The sequence below is a fragment of the Lissotriton vulgaris genome, chromosome 2_1 (genome assembly GCF_964263255.1).
Source record: "Lissotriton vulgaris chromosome 2_1, aLisVul1.2, whole genome shotgun sequence".
Classification (NCBI taxonomy): domain Eukaryota; kingdom Metazoa; phylum Chordata; class Amphibia; order Caudata; family Salamandridae; genus Lissotriton; species Lissotriton vulgaris.
This window is the reverse complement of record NC_141687.1, coordinates 1,749,396,960-1,749,418,081: the sequence shown is the minus strand read 5'-3', so window position 1 is coordinate 1,749,418,081 and position 21,122 is coordinate 1,749,396,960.

The following is a 21,122-nucleotide window of genomic DNA, read 5'->3' as shown; positions in this document are numbered from 1 at the left end:
TACTAGCCGAAACGCCCCGAGGCTTCAATCTTCCGGCAGCTGCTACCTTATCTGTATAGCCTCCAAAAAGGCCGCCAGCGAGATAGGCCAAGACCTTAATCATCGGATTTTCATTGTTTCCCCCCTTAACCAAAGTGTTGTAAAAAAGGTAACCAAAATCTATGCTTTCTCCTTTTCTGACCCAAAGAATCTAATTTAGCAAAGTATCTCATAGCTTTTACCCAATCTAATTTACAGATTTCCCTACGGGCAAGCAAAACTCCATAGAACACCAATTTGACCTTGTCTGTAATATTCTTACTTTGCAAATCATATCTTCCAGTAATAATAAGTTCAGAGCTTACCTCCATGTTTACATCAAGCACCTTTGACAAGCTTTTACTTACATCCTCCCAAACATTTCTGTTATTTGGACATTGGACAAACATATGCAGATCGTCTACGTTGATACTTCTGCATTTAGGGCATTCCACCAGACCTCCAGCCTTGAACTTCGAAAGCCTTCGAGGAGTCCAGTAAGCTCTGTGAATAGTGAACAAAAGATTTCTCCTTAAATTCGCAGATTTGACTATTTTATACAACATAGCCATCGTTACTTGCCATTGTTCTTCTGTAGCGATGTCTGGCAAGCAGTCTCCCCACAGAGCCTCTGGAAGCTGGAACGCGCCATCTTCAGTTTCCAACATTGCCCAATACCATAAAGCAACTTCTTTCTTGTATGCTTGACTAGAGAAAAGTTTATCTTCCAAATCGTTTTGCCGGCCAATATCAACTTCCAGTTTACTTGCCCAACTTTGTATCTGGAGGTACTTGAATTTTGAAAATCCCTTCCCCCATGTAGCCTCGCCCTGGCCCCATTCGATCAACTTTCCGCCCGGAAATAGATCTTCCCAACAGACTAGCCCCGCTGCTCTAAGCGGTGTAGCCAAGGCATCCTGAGACCAGAGTGGAGAGCCTGGGGCTTCCCATATTGGTGCCCTATGTCCATAATAGGAGATCCTCATCGTCCTCCTGACCTTATACCACAATTCCGCTGCTTCCCGCAACATATTCAACCTTACTTTCTTAAAGAATTTGGGGTCAGAAAATTTACACATAAAGCCCTCCTTGTTATAGTTACTTTTTTCAAGCATGACATAAAACATGATTCCAACATCTGTATCCTTTGGAACTCATAATAAGATCCTAAAGTTCTTTCACTGAAAAGCCCATGAATATAACATAAAATCCGGGGCCGGCAATCCACCTTTACATAGTCTCCTCCTGAGTTTTTTCCAGGACAAGCGAGACCCTTTCATTGCCCAAATAAACGAACAAACTTCAATTTGGAGCCTCTTGATACAGACTGTGTTAAATAGCAAAGGTATTGTCTCAAACAAGAAGGTCATCTTTGGAAGAATCATCCTCTTTACCAAATTGGTACGTCCGTATATAGTAGGTGGCAGATGACCCCAGCAACGCAAAGTGGAGCTTATTTCTTTTTGTATCTTCTTAAAGTTGGTTTTAGTCAGATCTGCTATGTCATGGGTGATCCTTACCCCCAAGTAGCGCATATTTTTTTTTAATATTATGTCTTCTGTATCCAAATTCCAAGACATAATTTCAGTCTTATCCTGATTAAGTTCATATCCAGACACCTGACCAAACTCCTTAGTTATTCTGTATAAGCTCGGCAGTAAATAATGCAGGTTGGGGGTATAAATAATAATGTCGTCTGCATACAGACCTATTTTTTTCTCCCAGCCTTCTACTACAAATGGTGATATGATGTCTGAATTCCTGATCCTAGAAGCAAGAGGCTCGATATATAAATTAAATAGTAGTGGGGATAGGGGACACTCTTGCCGTGTACCACGCTGTACCTTAATAGATTTTGTTAAAGTACCATTTACCAGGACCTTGGATGTGGGGGAACAGTAGAAAGATAATATAGTGTTGGTAAAACTTGTGCCTAAATCAAGGTGCCCCAAAAGAACCTTCAAAAAAGACCAGTTAACATGATCAAAGGCTTTGGCAGCATCAAGAGCGATTACTGCCAAAGTGAGCCTATAGGTTGTTGCAATGTCTATAGCACCAATCAATTGAAATGTGAGATCTTTTAAAAATCTTCCCCTGATAAAACCCTTCTGGTCCTCATGAACTATCTGTTTTATGACTAAACTTAGCCTATCCGCCAATATCTTAGCAAAGAGTTTATAATCACAGTTGAGCAGTGATATCGGTCTATATGATTCTAAATTTTTAGGGGATTTACCGGGTTTAGGAATCAAGACTATAACCACCTCCTTCCAAGAATCTGGCATTGTTGATTTTCCTTGAAAAATATTGTTAAATAGCTGATGCAATATTGGAGCAATTAACCTTGTCAATGATTTATATACTTCCGATGGAAGGCCGTCCGGGCCAGGCGCTTTCCCTGTCTTGCAGAGCCTTAAAAATCTCTCAACCTCCGTCAAAGATATCTCAGAGTTCAAAATCTCTTTACAATGGGGTGGAAGTGGGTCTACCAGTTGCACCCACTCTCTAGCAACCCGGAGGTCCGGTTCTAGATCTTCTTGATAGACCTTTGAAAAATACTCAAAAAAAGCCTCTGTAATCCTTGTGCTATCTGAAATTGTAGTATCTAGATCACCTTTTTTTATTTCCTTAATAAAGTTGCGGACTAGATTCTTTTTGCCTTCCAAGACAGTAATTTGCTGCATCCCTCCCCATAACTAAAGTGTGCCAAATTACTAGCATCCCATTTCTCTTTGATTCTATGTGCCAGCACAGCCACCAAATCAGATTTCAAAACAGCGAATTCCTGTACCTCCTGCTCTCTTTTCATGAAATCTCTCTCCTCCAGGACCTTCCCTTCTATTTGCCGAATCTTCTCTTCCAAGTCTGCCACCTTATTGTAGTACTGTCTACGGTTTCCTGCACCCAGGGCACCTAACCTACCCCTTAAAAAGGCCTTACAGGCTTCCCAAACTATCTCAGGCTTAGCCGATCCCTTATTTGCTTCCAAAAAGACTTCTAATTCCTCCATTATAACCTTCAAATACCCCTCATCTAGAAGAAGAGTTCGGTCAAGCCTCCAAACTGTGTCCACCCTGTCTTTTTTAAATCCCAAAGTTAATGTTATAGCCGAATGGTCCGAAATATGGACTCCTACGTGGTTGATGTTTATTAACTGATCGATTAATCTCAGGTCCAAGAGAAAGTAATCTATTCGAGATTTATGTTTATATTTTTGATTGTAATATGTATAACCAAGCTGTTGACCAAATTTTTTGCGCCATATATCACACAAACCAAACTGGGACAGCAACAGCCTAACCCTATTTGACATCTTCACATTACCCTGTCCTCTCTTCCCAGAACGGTCCAAATTACCATCCATTACTGTATTGAAATCCCCCGCTATAATAATCTTCCCTGAAAAATGTAATAATTCACAAGCCAGAGTATCCAAAGGTCCGACATCATCCTATTTTGGTCTATAGTATCCAATAATAGTCAAATTTTCTCCTGCCAGTTTGGCCTGCAAAATCAACCACCTTCCTCTAGAATCAGCAACCATAGATTCAAAACAAAAATTTACACCTTGCCTTACCAAAATCTCCACTCCCTTAGTTACAATTGATTGGGATGTATAGAAAGAGTAGGCAACCCAACGTTGTTTTCAAATATGTCTTTAGACTCGGTGGCAGTTAAATGTGTCTCCTGTAAGATAATTATATGGGCCAATGAATCTTCTAAATATTTCAAAATTAACGGTCTCCTAGAGTTTACACGTAATCCATTGACGTTCCATGACAAGACTTTTATTTCCAATATACTAGCTCACCAAATACAAAAATCAACCAGGCGACTATTTGGCTTTTGAGGATCATTTTCATTTTTTCCACCCTCCCCTCCCTCCCCCAACCAAACCCATTCCCACCACCCCATATCCCACTGTGCCCCCCCCCAACCCTCCCTTGGAAAACCCCACCATCCTACCCATGGCCTAGGCCCTTCGAGTGTGGTTGGCGGTGGCGACCACCTTTCTTATCATCAGATTATTTACATACTTTTATGCAGGTCTATTTGCTAGCCTAGATTAAGTTTGGAGCTACGGATTAAACAGCTGCCTCTTTCGATAACTCTCGACATTGCTCAATAAATATGTCAGCCTCCTCAACAGTGCGAATAGAGTACATTTTATTTCTCCACATTATTTTCAGAAATGCCGGAAATTTAAGTTGGACAGTTGCTCCCAGTTCTCTAAGTGGGTCTATCCGCTTCCCTAGCTCCCACTGCCTATTAGCTGTTATGGGGGACAGGTCAGACCTTACTTCAACTTTTATTCCATCAATAGTTACGCTTTTCTTCCTTAAAGCAGCTGACAGGATTTTCTCCTTTAAGTTATATGTAAGAAAATTAATTAATATTTTCCTAGGCTTGGTTCTATTTACATTTAGCCTGAAGGGATCCTGATGCACCCGCTGAATATCTATAAAGATCTGCTCCTCCTCCTCTTTCAATTCTAACCCTGTCTTCAATAGATGAGCCACATATTTTTTGATATCAGCACCCTCTTTACCTTCGAGCAATTTCAACATTTTTATGTTATTCTGTCTCTGCATGTTTTCCAATCTCTCCACTCTATCTTCCTGGAGCCTCTCTCTGAATTTAATTTCCTCGGTCTCTTTACGATTTTCTGTTACCGTCTCTCTGAGCTGTTTTGTCTCGACTTCTGTGCGAGAGCTTAGCTCACTAAACTTAGCCTCTAACATGTTACAAGAAGCGCGAATGCTCTCTTGGTTTGCCCGTAATATCTCAAAACCTTCATGCATGTCTCTATCAAGTTTCTGCAGTAATGCTATTATAGGTAGGTCCGGGTTGCCATGCTCTGATTCGTCATGATCATCTAAAATGTCCTGCTTATCTACAGCCTCCTCCTTTTTTCCTAGATCCTCCACATAGTTTACGAGCGCCTCCCCTACCTTATCTAGTATGTTCACTAAGGTGTTGTCTGAGGTGTCCTGGTCCGTCTTGTCTGCTGGCTCTAGAGTATCTGAAGTATCCACGCCTTCCATTTCGATATCTGTCCCCGTCGCTAATATTTGAACCCTATTAGGGCTCAAATGAGGAGACCAATCTTGCCAGCCTTCTAAATCTGGACCTTGCTCCTTAGTGTCCGATCTTAAAATTAATGTTTTAGGAATGGGCGTAAAATATGCGTTAAGAGAGGGAATTGGTTTTGTTTTATGCACCACCGAATGTTTCAGCAGTTTACCCTTTTGTTTGCTGGCAGTTTTATTTTTAAGAACCTTCTTCAATGAACTAGCCACGTCAATATCAGGTACTTTCTCCACCACTCCTTTCAAGCCTTTTGCTGCACTCCTCAAAATATACGTCTGTTTAATTTGTTCCGTTTGTTTTGCTTGTCCTCCCGAGGTCTCTTCTCCTATTTCCCCTATTTGAGTCTCGGACTGAGCCTCTAGCCTGGACTGATTGTTTTTACTTTTTACAGTCTCTTAGCATGAAAGTCCCAAAGCTACCCCTGCCCCTCTTCCGCACCCTCCTGCCGGTCTCAGGGGAATCCTAGCAGCTGCTCGCCGCCCCCTTCCTACCTACTTTGCAGCCCTTCCCCAGCCGACTGAATCTGCCCGAACTTCCGCAGCTGTTGCCGCTTCGATCTCCTGCAAGGTTTCCACGGCTGGATTCGCGCTCCCCAGCGCCTCCGGCGTCTCTGGCGTTTCCAGCGTCTCCGGCGTCCCCGGAGCCTCGCTAGCAGCGCATGTAAGCTCTCCGTCGCCTGGCTCCATACAGAAGCGCAAATGCCGGTTGGTAAGTCACGGAAGGACCGTGAACCACACTAGACTGTGTAATGGTAAACCCTGAGAACCGCAATCCTGTCCCTCCGCTAAACAACAATTAAGTCACCTGCAGTAACAAACGTGCACCACCGCCACTCCTCACACACGCGACCCGCTACTAGCCGGCCGCCATGTTTTCCTCCTCCCCCGCTTCCCATTCTTTTGAGTGTTGTCATCTTGAATTTGTTGCTTTTTTATAAATCAAAGGGGAAAAATACTGGATCTTAATGATTTGCATCTCCTTTACTTACCTACCTTATCTTAAAAACATCAAGACGGGGAATGGCGCCCCGTCACCCCTGCAGGCCGCCTCCCCGGGGCTGCACCCCGTGCCCAAGATCGAGAGCCCGGACATAAGCACCAGCATGTCAAGCAGCAGCCCCTCGGGCCGCTCCCTCAGCCTGGAGAGCCCGACCCCCACCAGCAGCAGCAGCACCCGCAGCACCACAGCCAGGGCTTCAGCGTGGATAACATCATGACCTCGCTTCGGGGCTCCCCGCAAGGCGCGGGGAGCGATCTCCTCGCCGCACCCAGGACTGGCATCCCTCCCTCCTTGTCCCTCAACTACTCGCCCAGCCAGGGCTCCCTCTACAGCTCGCTCTGCAGCCAGAACAGCAGCTCCAGCGCCAGGAGCTACCATTGCAACATGGAGGCCATGAACCTGTACTCGGGAGAGCGCTTCCCGACTTTGATTTCTGAACTATGTACCCCCCGGACTTCTCCTGGCACTCTAATCCATACTCACTGGGTCACTCTCATTGACTTCTTTACATTTTTTTTTCTTTTGTCCTGGCCGCCATTTTGCTGCTGTTCACGACCTCTTTTCTCTGGACCCTGACCTGCCATCTTGTCCATCCCTTCACCCTTACCCCTTTTCCCTCATGTCCCCCTTGACGATCCTTAAATGTTTTTTCCTTTTTCTGATTTGCCTTTTCTCCATACCCTTGTATCCCTCCCACCCTCCCTTGGTGTTGTGACTGCGTCCCCCTTCCAACCTCACTTAATGGAACTCTGCTCTTCTGTTTCTGTGGGTCTTGACCTGAGAAAATCTATTTGTATATCTATGTATATAGAGATAACTCTAATCACTAGTATATGCAGTAGACCTTTGTACTATCTACCTATGTGACTCTTGGAGTATATCCATTCGTATCCCTTCCTTATGTATATAGAGATAACTCTAATCATTAGTATATGCAGTAGACCTTTGTACTCTCTACCATTCGTATGTGACTCTTAGAGTATATCCATTCGTATCACTTCCCTATGTATATAGAGATAACTCTAATCACTAGTATATGCAGTAGACCTTTGTACTATCTACCATTCCTATGTGACACTTAGAGTATATCCAATTGTATCCCTTCCTTGAATGACTTTACTACCTTTACATTTGCACATTTTTTTTTCTGTTTGTGTCTCCTCCTTGTGTGATTCTATAACTTGTACATTTGCATTTTTTTTCTGTTTGTATCTTGTATGCAAGGCCTGTAATCCTAAATCTTTATGTATTGCAACTGGTTCTTAAGTAAAGCGCTCTGACACCTTCGGGTAATGTTTGCGCTATATAAATTTGCATTAAATAAATTTGCATTTAATAAATAAGAAGAATTCACTTTAAAATGTGTTCCACAGATACCTTAATGATCCCTGACTGAAAATTAAAGTAATTATACCAGAGAGGGGCCCACTCAACCAGAGGGAACAGGGAACTACTAAGCAGTAGAGGTAAAGAGTTTTCCCCTTGGATTCGAAATTTAAAACACACTCATTCACAAACTCACTCAGAATAGCAAAATACCATGCATAAAATGTACATATGGAATGAGACCCCGCCACCTCCCCCCCCCCCCTCACACACACCCACCACAGACTGATGTACCAACAAATCTGACATTTTACATCAGAGGCATTAGTTACATAGGAAGATAATCATATCATGTTTGCATCCTTAAAAAACATTCGATAATCTAAAATTCACACACAACATACAATATACAGTTTAAAAAGCAATGTGTACCATGTTAGAAAACCCTGCATCAAAATACAAAACAGTGTTTACAATATTAAATAACCTTCACTTCAAAATATAGAAAATAGTAACCAAGGACAGAAAAGCCAAGCTGATAATTAATACAGACCATTTTTATATAAAGTTCAAATTAAGTATCATGTCAAAGCCTTTGTGGAATCTTAAAACGTTAACAAGTGGCTGATATTTTTCTCTGGCAAAGGTGGCAACTCTATTAGTGCATTCCCACAATCTGGAACACAGCAATAAAACTTTTGTTAGATTAATACATACATACATGGAATCATTTGGGAACAGAGAATATGAAGATTTAGAACCCTGGAACGAGTTACCCACGATATCTGTATGTTATATGTTTATACGTGTATGTTTATATGTGTGCAAAAAAATTAAAAAAAAGAACATCAGGGAAAATAATTTCCTCATGGACTTGGATTTGTGTAAAGGCCTTTCTGGCCTACAGACAGGTAAAAGGGCCATTTGTTTTTTTTAAAAAAGGTATCCTCTACTACGTGTTTACATCAATAATCCTCGTAAGCATAGAACATTTCTCTGTAAGTGTAATTTAATTATAACAGCAACTATATTTTTATTCATCGATACAGGGAGCAAAGGTGTTCAAAATCAAACTTTTTGTGTAGCTGTAAGAAATCAGTCATGAAGGAAGCTTGAAGTCAATCATTTATTAGTAAGCGGCACAGCAACAGATGAGGACAGCCAGCGCAGAGCAGGAAATCCAATTAACTGACTCTGATGGCTTGCAGCACTCAAAGATTCCAATAGAACAGTAAGCATCTAAAACATAACAAGGCATTTAAAGGTACAGGAATAAAAATACAATGTCATAAAGAATGTTACACATCTCCCTCAATAAGAAAGGAAAAGTGAAAAGGTACAGGTATTAAAAATAAAAAAAACAGAGAACGGAGAGAAAAACAGAGAGAAAAAGAAAGAAGAAGAAATAACATAGTGAGAGAAAGATGCATTAAGAAACAAAATCAGCAAATCTCCTTGGCACAGATTTTGGACGTGAAGAGGACTTAATCCTAGAGGCAATAGAATCTGTACACTTCCGTTGTGGAACAGTAACGTTATTATTATGAATATCAGGACATTTAGCAACACGCGTGATGTTCCACAATTTGCCATCTTGTGTGATAACACTGTTAGTGAAGAGTTTAACGACTTTCATAGGCTTACCAAATTTTCCTGTAAGAAAACCTGGTCTCCTAATTCTAATCCAATCACCCACAGATAAATTTGAATTTTTAGTATTCCACTTACTATCATACCACTCTTTAGATTTGGCTAGTTTACTTGCAACTTTATGAGCAACATCATTAATGACTACTTCTAAGAAAAATTTACTAGAACATTTTTCCTTAATCCACCAAGGACAAATATTAGAGGCAGGATCACGCCCTTTAAGAAGACGAAAAGGACTAACCTCAGTAGTTGAGTGTGGAGTTATGCGATACAACCAGAGTTTTTCCCTCAAAACATTTTTCCAGTCAGATCCTGACTTAATAACATCAGAAATGAAACCCTTCAACACCCTGTTGAAACGCTCAACTAAACCATTTTCATGAAGTTCATAAACAGAAACAGTGTGATGTAAAATGTTCTGTCGTTTGAGGAAATCCCCCATTTCTAAAGAAGTCAACTGAACTCCATTATCAGAGACAAGGGTCGAAGGACAACCTTCTCTTGAAAAGACTTCTTTAAAGAATTCAATTACATTACACGTTGAAGCAGCAGACACAAATTTGACCTCAGGCCATTTAGAGTGGTAGTCAATGAGGACAAAAGCATAACGGGAATCTGAGGGTAGACACATAAAAGGACCAGAAATATCAAATGCTATTTTTTTCCAAGGATCAGTGGGCCAGGGTGTAGTCTTCAACGGGGGAACATTAACTTTTAACATTTTCTCACTACCCATACAAACCAAACACTCTCTTACCTTCCGATCAACCATGCGATCCAAACCTGGCCACCAAAAATAATTCCTTATTAAACGTTTCATTGCAGACATACCTGGATGCATTCTGTGAGCCACTTCTAAAATAACATTTTGCATGGCAAATGGTGGAACACATTTTCCAGACTTGAAAACAAAATTGTTTTCCAATTCCAACTCATCATAAACTTTAAACATAGGCATGAAATCTTCTGTTAAGTTTTTCTTGTCAGGCCAACCCTCCAAAATATATTTTTTTATAGACTGTAAAGAAAGATCTTGATTATCTGCAAGTGCCTAAGATTCTTCAGAGATATCTTCAAACGTACCCAACAAAACATCTTGTAAACATGTGACAACATCAGTGTCATCAGAAATATAATTTGAAGAAACTTGGCAAGGAAGACGAGACAGGAAATCAGCAATGACATTTTTTTTTCCAGGAACATATTCAGGTGTGAAACAGTACTCTTGTAACCTAGAGGTCAATCTGGCAATACGTGCAGTTGAATTCCACCCCCACCTGGACCTGGAGAAAGAATATTCACAAGAGGTTTGTGATCTGTTTTCAAAACAAATTTGCTACCCCAAATATAGTTCCTGAAATGTTCAATCGCCCAAACACACGCTAACAGCTCTTTCTCTATGACAGCATATCTGCGTTCACTTTCATTTAAAGTTTGTGAAGCAAAACAAACATTTCATTCTTCTTTCCCAGATTTCTGAGACAAAACTGAACCAATACCATACATGCTTGCATCCACAGTAATAATACATGTCTTGTTTAAGCAGAAAGGCTTAAGTGTGGGAGCATGCAAAATCTCCGATTTAATATTATCAAAAGCAAACTGCTGTTCACTACCCCATTCAAACACATTACCCTGTCTGAGAAGCTTCCTAAGTGGTTCCATTTTTGCTGCAAAATTGTTAACAAATTTGCTATAATATTCGCACATACCTGCGAAAGAAAGCAACTGTTCCTTGTTGGACGGAGGAGGAGCATTGCTAATACCTTCAACATTGGATTTTTTAGGTATTACACCATTAACAGATAACGTGTGACCGAGATATTCAATGGAGTCTTGAAACAGATTACACTTACTAGACTTTAAAGTCAAACCACTTTTCCTCAGTTTCTCACACACAGAACGCAAATGTAAAACATGTTCTTCAGTGGTAGCAGAATAAATAAGAATGTCATCTTGGAAACACTTGACGAATTGATCTATGTCCCTGAAAATGTTAAACATAACCCTTTGAAAAACAGAGGCTGCAGATGCCAAACCGAACGGCATCCTAGTATATTGATACAGCCCTTGAGGAGTGATGAATGTCGTGAGGCACTTAGAATCCTCAGTCAGGGGAATTTGATGATAGGCAGACCTTATGTCGAGGGTGGAGAAAACTTTAGCTCCCTCCAACATAGAAACAACTTCATTTATGTTGGGAAGAGGATGATAATCCACAATAATTGCGGTGTTTAAAGCTCTTAGATCGACACACATCCTCAAACTTTTATCAGGTTTTCTCACCAAAACAATGGGAGAAAGCCACTCTGCCGACTCAATGGGTTCAATGATACCTTCTGAAACTAACTCATCCAAATTTTTTTTATGTTCTTCTCTAAGATTTATTGGAACCCCCCTTAACCTCTGTTTGACGGGAGTAACATCCATTTTAAGTTTTATTTGATGGGAAAAATCTTGTATCAAATCAAATCAAATGAGACTTTATTTCGGTTAATATTTCAAACCATAAAAAGTACATACATTGATTACATTTCCAAATTGCGCATCAATACATTATTGAAAAACATTATACACAAATATCATTAAAAATCATCATGATTGTTAGTTAGCAAAAAGTGTCCTTCTGGTCCTGACATAGTGCAGTATTGCTTAAAAAAGAAAGATCATAGGTCTAAGCAAGTTCTTATTCTCAGTGCAAGTTTTAAAAACGACAAAATATGGAGTACACAATCCTGGTGCAGGAGCTGCAAATAAATAAGGGCAGGTCTAATTTGTTTAAAATCCAATGTTCTCAGCAAATCAACAAGAAAGTAGCGTCTAGGATAATCATAAAACCTGCATAAAAATATAAAATGTAGCATGTCCTGAGGAGACCTCCCGTCGCAGCCACAGGGAGCTACATGTTTGCTAAAAATGTCTGATTTGGGTCTTATTAAGAGCTGCTGAAAAGTGTTAAATCTGAACCTAGTCAGCAAGAACTTTTCATGTGAGCTGAAGGCGCATGCCAGGTATGGCTCCATTCCACCACACGACTTTAGCATGATAAACTTTCTGACACTTGGTTTCAGCACTTCCACACTTTCTCTGTCCGCCAATTTAAACTTGAGATAGGCTCTTTTAACCGCTGTTATGTCCCCCTTCACAATGCCACTCGGATGGGAGAACAGTTTGGGGCACCCCAGCATTTCAAAGCAAGATTTCAAGTATTTTAGCCAGGGGATGCGCATACAGCTATCCCGAGATGTTACATCCCGTACAATCTGGTGAGTGAGTGGTATCTCCTTGTTAAGCCACAGCGAAACCCAGCAGATCAGTGGCTTCAGTGCTAGGTTATCGCATAAAAACGGTGTCCCTAGCTCCTCATGCACAACAAGGTTCGGGGTACTCGCAGGGACACATAGTAACCGTTTAAAGAAAGTGTTTTCGATAACCTGTAATTGAGTATTGGACACATAGCCCCACAGTTCACTGCCGTATACCGCCGTGGCTACAGACTTGGCATTATATAACTTAATCATTGCAGTTATTGGTTTCTTTCCTATCTTTTTCGCAAGATTAAGGATGGTTCCATTAACCCTCAACATATCATTCTTCTTCTTCACCAGATGAGGGGCCCAACTTAACTTCGAGTCAAATAGCACACCCAGATAGGAAAAAGTCTCTGTGACCGGAATGGGACTATCATCAAGCTTGAATACAAAGTTCTTTCTTGGGTGTTGGCCAACCTGCATTACATAGGACTTGGAATTATTGACCATTAGGTCCCTATCAGACATGAAAACATTAAAAGCAGTTAAAAGTGCCTGGAGCCCCTTCTCCGTGCGCGAGATTAAAACCGCGTCATCCGCGTATAACAGCACGGGGATGCCCCTTCTGCCTACTCTGGGGCAGTCAGCCTGTATAGATTGTAGTGCTGCATCCAAATCATTAATATAGAAATTAAAAAGAAAAGGGGCAAGAATACATCCCTGACGTACTCCTTTATTTATCATAAACTTATCAGTGGTGTCCCCATTAGATGAATATCTTACATTGGCACTGGTTTGATGGTGCATATGTAGAAAATAAGAAGTATTGATGTACATAAGCAACGTTCATTTCCCTTTTCCCCCTCCCCTCCCTGCACGCACCATGAATATTGTAAAGCATTGACTGCATCCCTCCGCCCGCAAAGGCCTGTACCCATGTGTACATGACAGCCATTCCAGGCACCATGGCCTTTCTACCCATTGGAATCCCCAGCTTCCCTCCTGCGCGAATCTTGCACCCCCTCTCTCATGTATAGACCATGAAACCCTTTTCCTTTGCGCGACCCTGATGTGAAAAGGTAACCCTCCTGCTCGACCCAGGCCTTCCTCATTTCCCTCTCGAAGAAGCATCCTTCGCCTCAGCTGACATAGCCCCCCCCCCCCCCAGTTGTAGCTGACTGCCCCTGTTCTCTCATGTACAGGTCATAAGATCTCTCTCTCTCTCTCTCTGCGCGACTCTAGCCCTGCATGCACCCTGACCCCCCCCTCCTTCTCCTCATATGAGCAAGTCATAAACCCTCTTCTTCCACAAAGCCCTGTCCTTGAGAGTCTCTGCCGCGCCTGACCAGCACCCCCTTCCCTTCCATGAAATGCCCCTCTATTGACGAGCCCTCCCTCCGCGCTCGATTGTCCACGTAGGCATGAATACCACTCCTTTGATGACCCCTTCCCCCGAGTTCGGCTGACCACACATGTCCGAGGCCATCGCCTAAGCCAGGAGATACCATTTACTGCCCTTATTGTATGCCTAGCCACCCCACCTCCTGGGCCATGATCAGGCGCTCACATCCTATGACACACTCAGCTGCACGATCGCCCTCCCCTCTTATCAGCAGGTCAAGGGTCCACATTGTGAACGTATGTGGAGTAGGATCATCACGAGGATTATAGGAATGTTTTCCTTTTGCGACATACTGACCTGATTGTATCATCAAATGTTCTGCAATGTATAAAAGCAAGAGTCTCAAGCTCATTTGTTAGAGCACCTCCCGAAAGACACTGTGTTTCGTGTCCGAAATGACTGGCTCTCCTCATGAGAAATAAACTCTGCTCTCGATTCCTGCTTCCAGCGCCCGTCTCTTTATTTTGGTAACTATTCAGAATGGGCACTAAGAGGCGGTTTGCGCCAGCAGCCTGGGCATCGATAGAATTATGGGCTCACTTTCAACAATTGGCGTCCCAACGCGGGGTCCATCAGTGACATAGGGTTCGGTAAGAGAGATCCAGACGAAGAAGTGAACGTCTAAAATGATCGGAGTATACCTGCCTTGAGAGGGCCCTAGCCCGGCTGCCGATCGACAGAACTTCACCAATTCTGAACGGACCTCTCTTGAGTGACCTATTGTCCTGACTGGAATCCCACAGGAATGCTACATGGAGTAAGAGAACGATCGGGCGCTGGAGGAAGGAGTCGAAGAACTGTCCGTATGGTCCGGTCCGGGTAAGATTAAGTAGGGTGTTTTTACGCCTGATTGGTAGGGTGGCTCTGTCCACCTGATTGATTGATTGTTTGTATTGAAAACCGGTATTTGTATACTGGCATTGTTGGTATTGGTTCAGTTAGCTTTGAGGGCTACTTGACATATTGGTTCTCTTTTGAGAACGAGACATTCTCTGTTTGCAAACAGCGGCGAATAGGAACGTCGTCCCTCTTTGCAGATAGAGAAGGGTAGGTAATGCAGACTTTTGTCCCCGTTGTAATCCGTCATGCCTACTTTTCTCCCCACTGATTGTTTGAAGTCGATTAATAATCGATTGTTGCTCTTTGAGATCTTCCCTGTCTACAAACTGAGACGAGTAGAAATATTCTGTCTTCCTTTTTGGATAGCGAAGGGCAGGTAATGCAGACATTTGTCCCCGTTGTAATCCGTCATGCCTGTTTTTCTCCCCACTGATTGGTTGGTTGCCTGGACATTGTTGTTCCAGGAATTGTTTCGTTTGAGGTATTTTCTATTTGCAAACAACGTAAAATAGAAACACTCTGTCTAGTCTTTGCAAGTAGAAAAGGGTAGGTTATGCCCCTTTGTGAATTCGTCAGTCCTACCCACTCCCCACTGGTTGGTTATTGTGGGGTAGCTCGCATGGTCCGCCCAGGAGACTACTCTTATGGAGGACATATGCTCTCTACTCATGGGCCATTTAATAGAAATAGACCGACTGGTCTGTCCAGGAGGCTACCCTAGTAAGTGGAAGTACATCGCTCGGTCTGTCCAGGATGATACCCTAATGAAGGAATATATGTTCCCCTTTTTGATCGATAATCTCGTTCCACCCCGGACCATTTATTGGAGGGGACTCGTCTGGTCCGTCCAGATGTACCCCCCTAGTGAAAAGGACACATAAAAATATGAAGTGATCACCGTTCCCTACTAACAGAAAGCTTTAGCTCGAAACACGCTAAGGAAGAGAAAGAAAAATAAAAAGAAATCAGGCTAAGTCAGTAACCCCCTGATGAGCTTTTGACTTCACCAAAAATAAGAAACATTAGAAGTAGTTCGTAATAAGAAATGTAAAATGGCGAAAAGATTCGATAGCAGAGCATAGCCACGAGGTAGCTAGGCTTCACTGCCTGTTCCTGTTCCCAACATGTCTGCCTCATTGCCCGCCCCGCCCAAATAACGGTCACATGAAATAGAAACAACTCAATAGGTACCTACCCCTGTTCCGGAAGCTCCCGAAGTGCAACAGGTCCGCGGTTACGCCCATCCGGAAGGCGAGGCCTGGAGGCACGAGGGACTCGCCTGGCCACGGTCAGGAGGAGATGACGTTGGGCAGGCGGTCCAAAGGATGACAAGGACCTCTCCGTCTTCTCCCTTCTGCCGCCCTGCAGGCCGCGGGGAGAGAGGGGGCTGTCTTGCCTCGGCCACCGACCACCCCTCTCTCTCACCCGATCCGGCTTTTGCCGAAGGCCGACGCCAAGGCGAGAACGGCGGCGAATCAAGTAGTCCCGCCACATTTCAAATTCGCCGCATGCCATCGCCTGCTGGTCCAGAGCCGAAGCCAAGGCAAGAACGGCGGCAAATCAAGTAGTCCCGCCAGATGCCAAATTCGCCGCCTGCCGCCGCCCTCATAGGTACAGGCAGTCCTGCCGCATTTCGGGCTCCCTGGAGAATCAGGTAGTCCCGCCACATGTCAAAAAGGGAGGGGGGGGGGCTGTCTTGCCTCAGCCGCCGACCACCCCCCCCCCATCATCAATGGCTGGCACGGCCAATGTCGAAAACGATGGAGCCGGAGAACGGCGCGGGGTCGCTGGAAGGGGGAGGTGTCGCGAACGACCCTCCCCCACCTCCCTCCAGGTGGAGGCTTCCAGCGACACCCCAACACTCTTCGCTTAAAGAGGGTCAACATCAAAAAGAGGTCTTCTGCCCAGGACGGGCACCTGCTCCATATCGCCTCTCCTCGACCTTGAAGATTCTATAAGAGCCGGGGGGCCCCCGACCCTCTGCATGGGTGCCCCCACCCCCTTCGCTGGGAACCACGACATCGGTGCTACTCCTGCCGGCACCAGACTCGGATCGGAAATGGCTAAGATGCCGCCACGGCACAGGCTTGTTCAGTTCCGGAGGAACACCAGAATGACCCGGTAGGAAAATTGTTGCCGCCCTTCCCACTCTTTGACTCATGGTCCATATTTGTTAGATTGTTAACCACATTGCACGAGACTTTCTGAACTGCCAATGGAAAGTTCTGGGCCAACCCTGCGAGACTAGAGACACTCTGACTGTGCTAGAACTTGCCTGACCCCACCCAAAATGGCGCCGACCCAAAATGAGACGTTTTTAATGAACTTTGTTGCACCCTGATTGCGCAAGCTTTTTACCCCGAGATATATATAACGATTGGATAATGAAAGTAGATATGAAGGATATTGAGTATGTGCTTGGACAATGAATTGACTTAAGGGTGGGTACCGATTATGAGTTGAAAATGAATTGGTGTAATTTAAGGTAATGAATGAACATTGGATAATGTAATTATGAATCTATTTAAGATGAATTACTGACATGCATCATGCTTGCTCTGTAGGGGAGTTTAATATGATTTTATTGCACTGCCGCACTTTATGCAATGAACTGCCACCAGCTTCGTTCTTCCCATGTACAGTTCCAATCTGCTCCGTGGCTAACCCACCGGGTTGTAGGCCTGTATTTATGTGTCAACACTTTTTATTAAAAGTATTTTGAAAACGAAAGCATAGTTGTAGCGGTTGCATTAATGAGTTTTGAATGTATTACTCCTATGAGCAACGAGAAAGTATGATGAAGGTAAGGGGTTAAAAGGACCCGATATTCAGCAGCCACACTATGTGTCACAGGCAGCCGGAAAGGTGCTTTGGAAGCCCTAAAACGACACCACAGAAATGCCACCTGACCGCCACCCTTGTACCCGGTCGAAAGGGGTTACGACCAAGTAACTCATGTAGATACACAGATCATCAATGATTATCTGCCTGACCTTCCTGGTCCATTAGGGCTTAAACGCCGTGATGGTAGGGAAATGCACTACGTGGAAATAGGTCGAGTATGTGGTAGGTAAAGCATTTCCGGATTACTGCACGTTGATGAGGTTTTGAATGTTGCCCCCCCACCCCTTCTTTCTCCTCCCTTCTGCAGGTCACGTCGGAACACTGGCTGATGTATGGATGGACGACGACCGAACCGCCGATGAGAGGGGGAAAAAGGGAATATGAGCATGGTCCTTAGGACAAATAAAAGTTTTTAAAAGACGTAGGCTTAAACATGACTGTTCCTCCTTAGAGCATAGCAACGGGAGGATGGACTGACATAGAGACTGGACAAGTACTGAATGACGGCAAAGATAAAATTGACTAGACACGACGCGTTAAATGAAATGACTGGACGTTTTGACTAGGTAGGGAAAGGACAAAGAAAAATTGTACGGGTAAGGGTCGCCACGGCACCGCCCGCCTAGGAAGTTAGAAAATGTTGCCGATGTTCAAAATGCACTGCCCCCTTTCTCACACTCTTGCAGATACAGCCAAGCTGTCCGACTGTTTTCTCGATCAATACTTGCCGTTACCTCAGCCTGGAGAACTTTCCACCAAAGGAAGGAACTGAAAAATGGTTTAAGATCCAACCATGGGTAACTAGCGCAACCAGGTTAATTTCTGATCGACCAACCGAGGTGTGAGTATTGGTAATTGGGAACGCTCGCAGGCATGACACGCGAGAGGGGAAAGGGGGGAAGGGCAGAAAGAGCTAAGCACGTAGATAAATAGGATAGTAACGATATGTAGAAAATATAAAAACAGATCTTGTAGACTAACACTTGTTTCCTGTCTTGTCGTGAATGTCTCGTACCTTCGTAATATATGTGCTGTCTTCCCTGTCTGAGTTCGTGTGTATGTAACGTACGAATTTATGTCTCCTCTCTGTCTGTATCCATAGGTCACCTGACCTTTGCCGTTCTGTGTTGTGAGCGCACTAAATGACCTATTTTCGTACACGTCTCTCTCTCTCTCTCCGCTCCTTTTTATTTCTTTCTCTATCTCTCTCTGTCTCTCCTTACATGTCATACGTGTACCAAATGGCTCGTTTAGGTTGTGGACGACTCTCGCTCTCTATGAGAGTCTCCCTATTTGTTTCTCCCTCTTTTGGTAAAATTGTGCCCCACCGGCACCAGTCTGATTCGATACATATTTGAACGCAAAGGTGTTCAGCGAAATTGACCGAAACTAAAATGAACATCTCTCGCCATGTTACTGCCTCTCCTTTCTGTAAAATGAATGAACTTGAATTGGCCGAGATAGAAAGGACAGGTAAGACGACTAAAGTCCCCCAAATCTGACCATTTATAGGGGAACTGTATGTCAATGGCATCCTATGTCTGTTCTTCAGAAACGAGCGCCAACGTCTAGGCTGACACCCAATACCCAGATTGTCCCACCCCCTTTGCACCCAAGCGCAAGCGCCCGAAGCATCCCTGCCCCATTTTTTATAGAACCACTTCTGCTGTCCCGGGTATAAACGTAATGACCATGGGTAGCTGTTGACCCTTGAGGAAATCCTGTTTTGCCCGACTCTCGATGATAGCACCCCCGCCCTGTCTGAAAATATGATTGTTCCTGAAAGGAAATGATTTGTAATATTGAATATGATGTGACGCACAGTTGATGGAAATGTCATTTATCCTCATGTGAGTTATAAATAGGACAATGAATAAACCTGCCATAAACTCAGTAGGAATGCTGATACATGCACTACTTGGTAATAGACCTCTGACTGTGACCGATGAGCATAAGAACTCAAATGCGGAGGGTTGAGGGAGGAATTCATATGCGTAGATGTCTTCTTCTGCCATTTCTCTAAAACGTTGTCTTGTACCCATTCAAAGATTCACGATAACCGGAGGAGATGGGTCAGATGTGACGTCCAGCCTGACTGCAGACCTTGGGACACGTATGACATCGACCAGAAGTGGAGCTGCAGAGCGACAAGGCACGGGACGAGACCGTAATTTCAACGTGGAAAATGAAAAATGACGGGCCGCCTTGAAGCCCTCCGACTGCTAACCCACGTGTGCCTGGAGTCTCCGTCTGCCTTCTTTGGGCCCGATTGATGGGCCTGCCTGCTTGTTAGCCTTTGCTCCCTTGGTCCCTTTTGTGTGTCCCAGGAACTCTGACCCAACTCCGCTTGCTCTTTCTCCTATCGACTATTTGAACCACATCCACCCACCTTCCCACGTGACTTTCTGCCAAAGGAAAAAGCTGCAATCATATGGGAAGAGGGTGTTGCCACAGAACTATAGGTGCCGAGCATAAGGCGCCGCCAACGGACTGTTTAGGGAACAGGACTGTGGTCTAACAGCAGAGGACTGACCGCACCCTGCAACGCGTAAGGATCGAACCGAGCTGGACCTATAGCTCCACCGCCGGTGCTCAACAATGCCAACGAAAGTGCCCGGATTAGAGCCTACCAGTGATGGCTCGCTGATAAAAGACACTGTGACGAAGAGATCTTGTGTATTGAACTGAATTCCGCTTTCAACTATCTGGTCAAAAATGTTCATTGGTCACCTTTTTAAGTCAGAAACATTTATGCTATGTAGTGATTTGAAATGGTAGGAACTCGACAAATGCCATCCCCTATGTGCTGCGTTCTGCCAAACACATCAACTGTCCATGATTATATGCCATATGTTAGTATTGACAAATGCAAATTCTTCGATCGCACCTGTTTATATGTACCTTCATCAACCGCAAAAATGAACTTTGCTATGTAAAAAGGGGCGACTGTAGAAAATAAGAAGTATTGATGTACATAAGCAACGTTCATTTCCCTTTTCCCCCTCCCCTCCCTGCACGCACCATGAATATTGTAAAGCATTGACTGCATCCCTCCGCCCGCAAAGGCCTGTACCCATGTGTACATGACAGCCATTCCAGGCACCATGGCCTTTCTACCCATTGGAATCCCCAGCTTCCCTCCTGCGCGAATCTTGCACCCCCTCTCTCATGTATAGACCATGAAACCCTTTTCCTTTGCGCGACCCTGATGTGAAAAGGTAACCCTCCTGCTCGACCCAGGCCTTCCTCATTTCCCTCTCGAAGAAGCATCCTTCGCCTCAGCTGACATAGCCCCCCCCCCAGTTGTAGCTGACTGCCCCTGTTCTCTCATGTACAGGTCATAAGATCTCTCTCTCTCTCTCTCTGCGCGACTCTAGCCCTGCATGCACCCTGACCCCCCCCCTCCTTCTCCTCATATGAGCAAGTCATAAACCCTCTTCTTCCACAAAGCCCTGTCCTTGAGAGTCTCTGCCGCGCCTGACCAGCACCCCCTTCCCTTCCATGAAATGCCCCTCTATTGACGAGCCCTCCCTCCGCGCTCGATTGTCCACGTAGGCATGAATACCACTCCTTTGATGACCCCTTCCCCCGAGTTCGGCTGACCACACATGTCCGAGGCCATCGCCTAAGCCAGGAGATACCATTTACTGCCCTTATTGTATGCCTAGCCACCCCACCTCCTGGGCCATGATCAGGCGCTC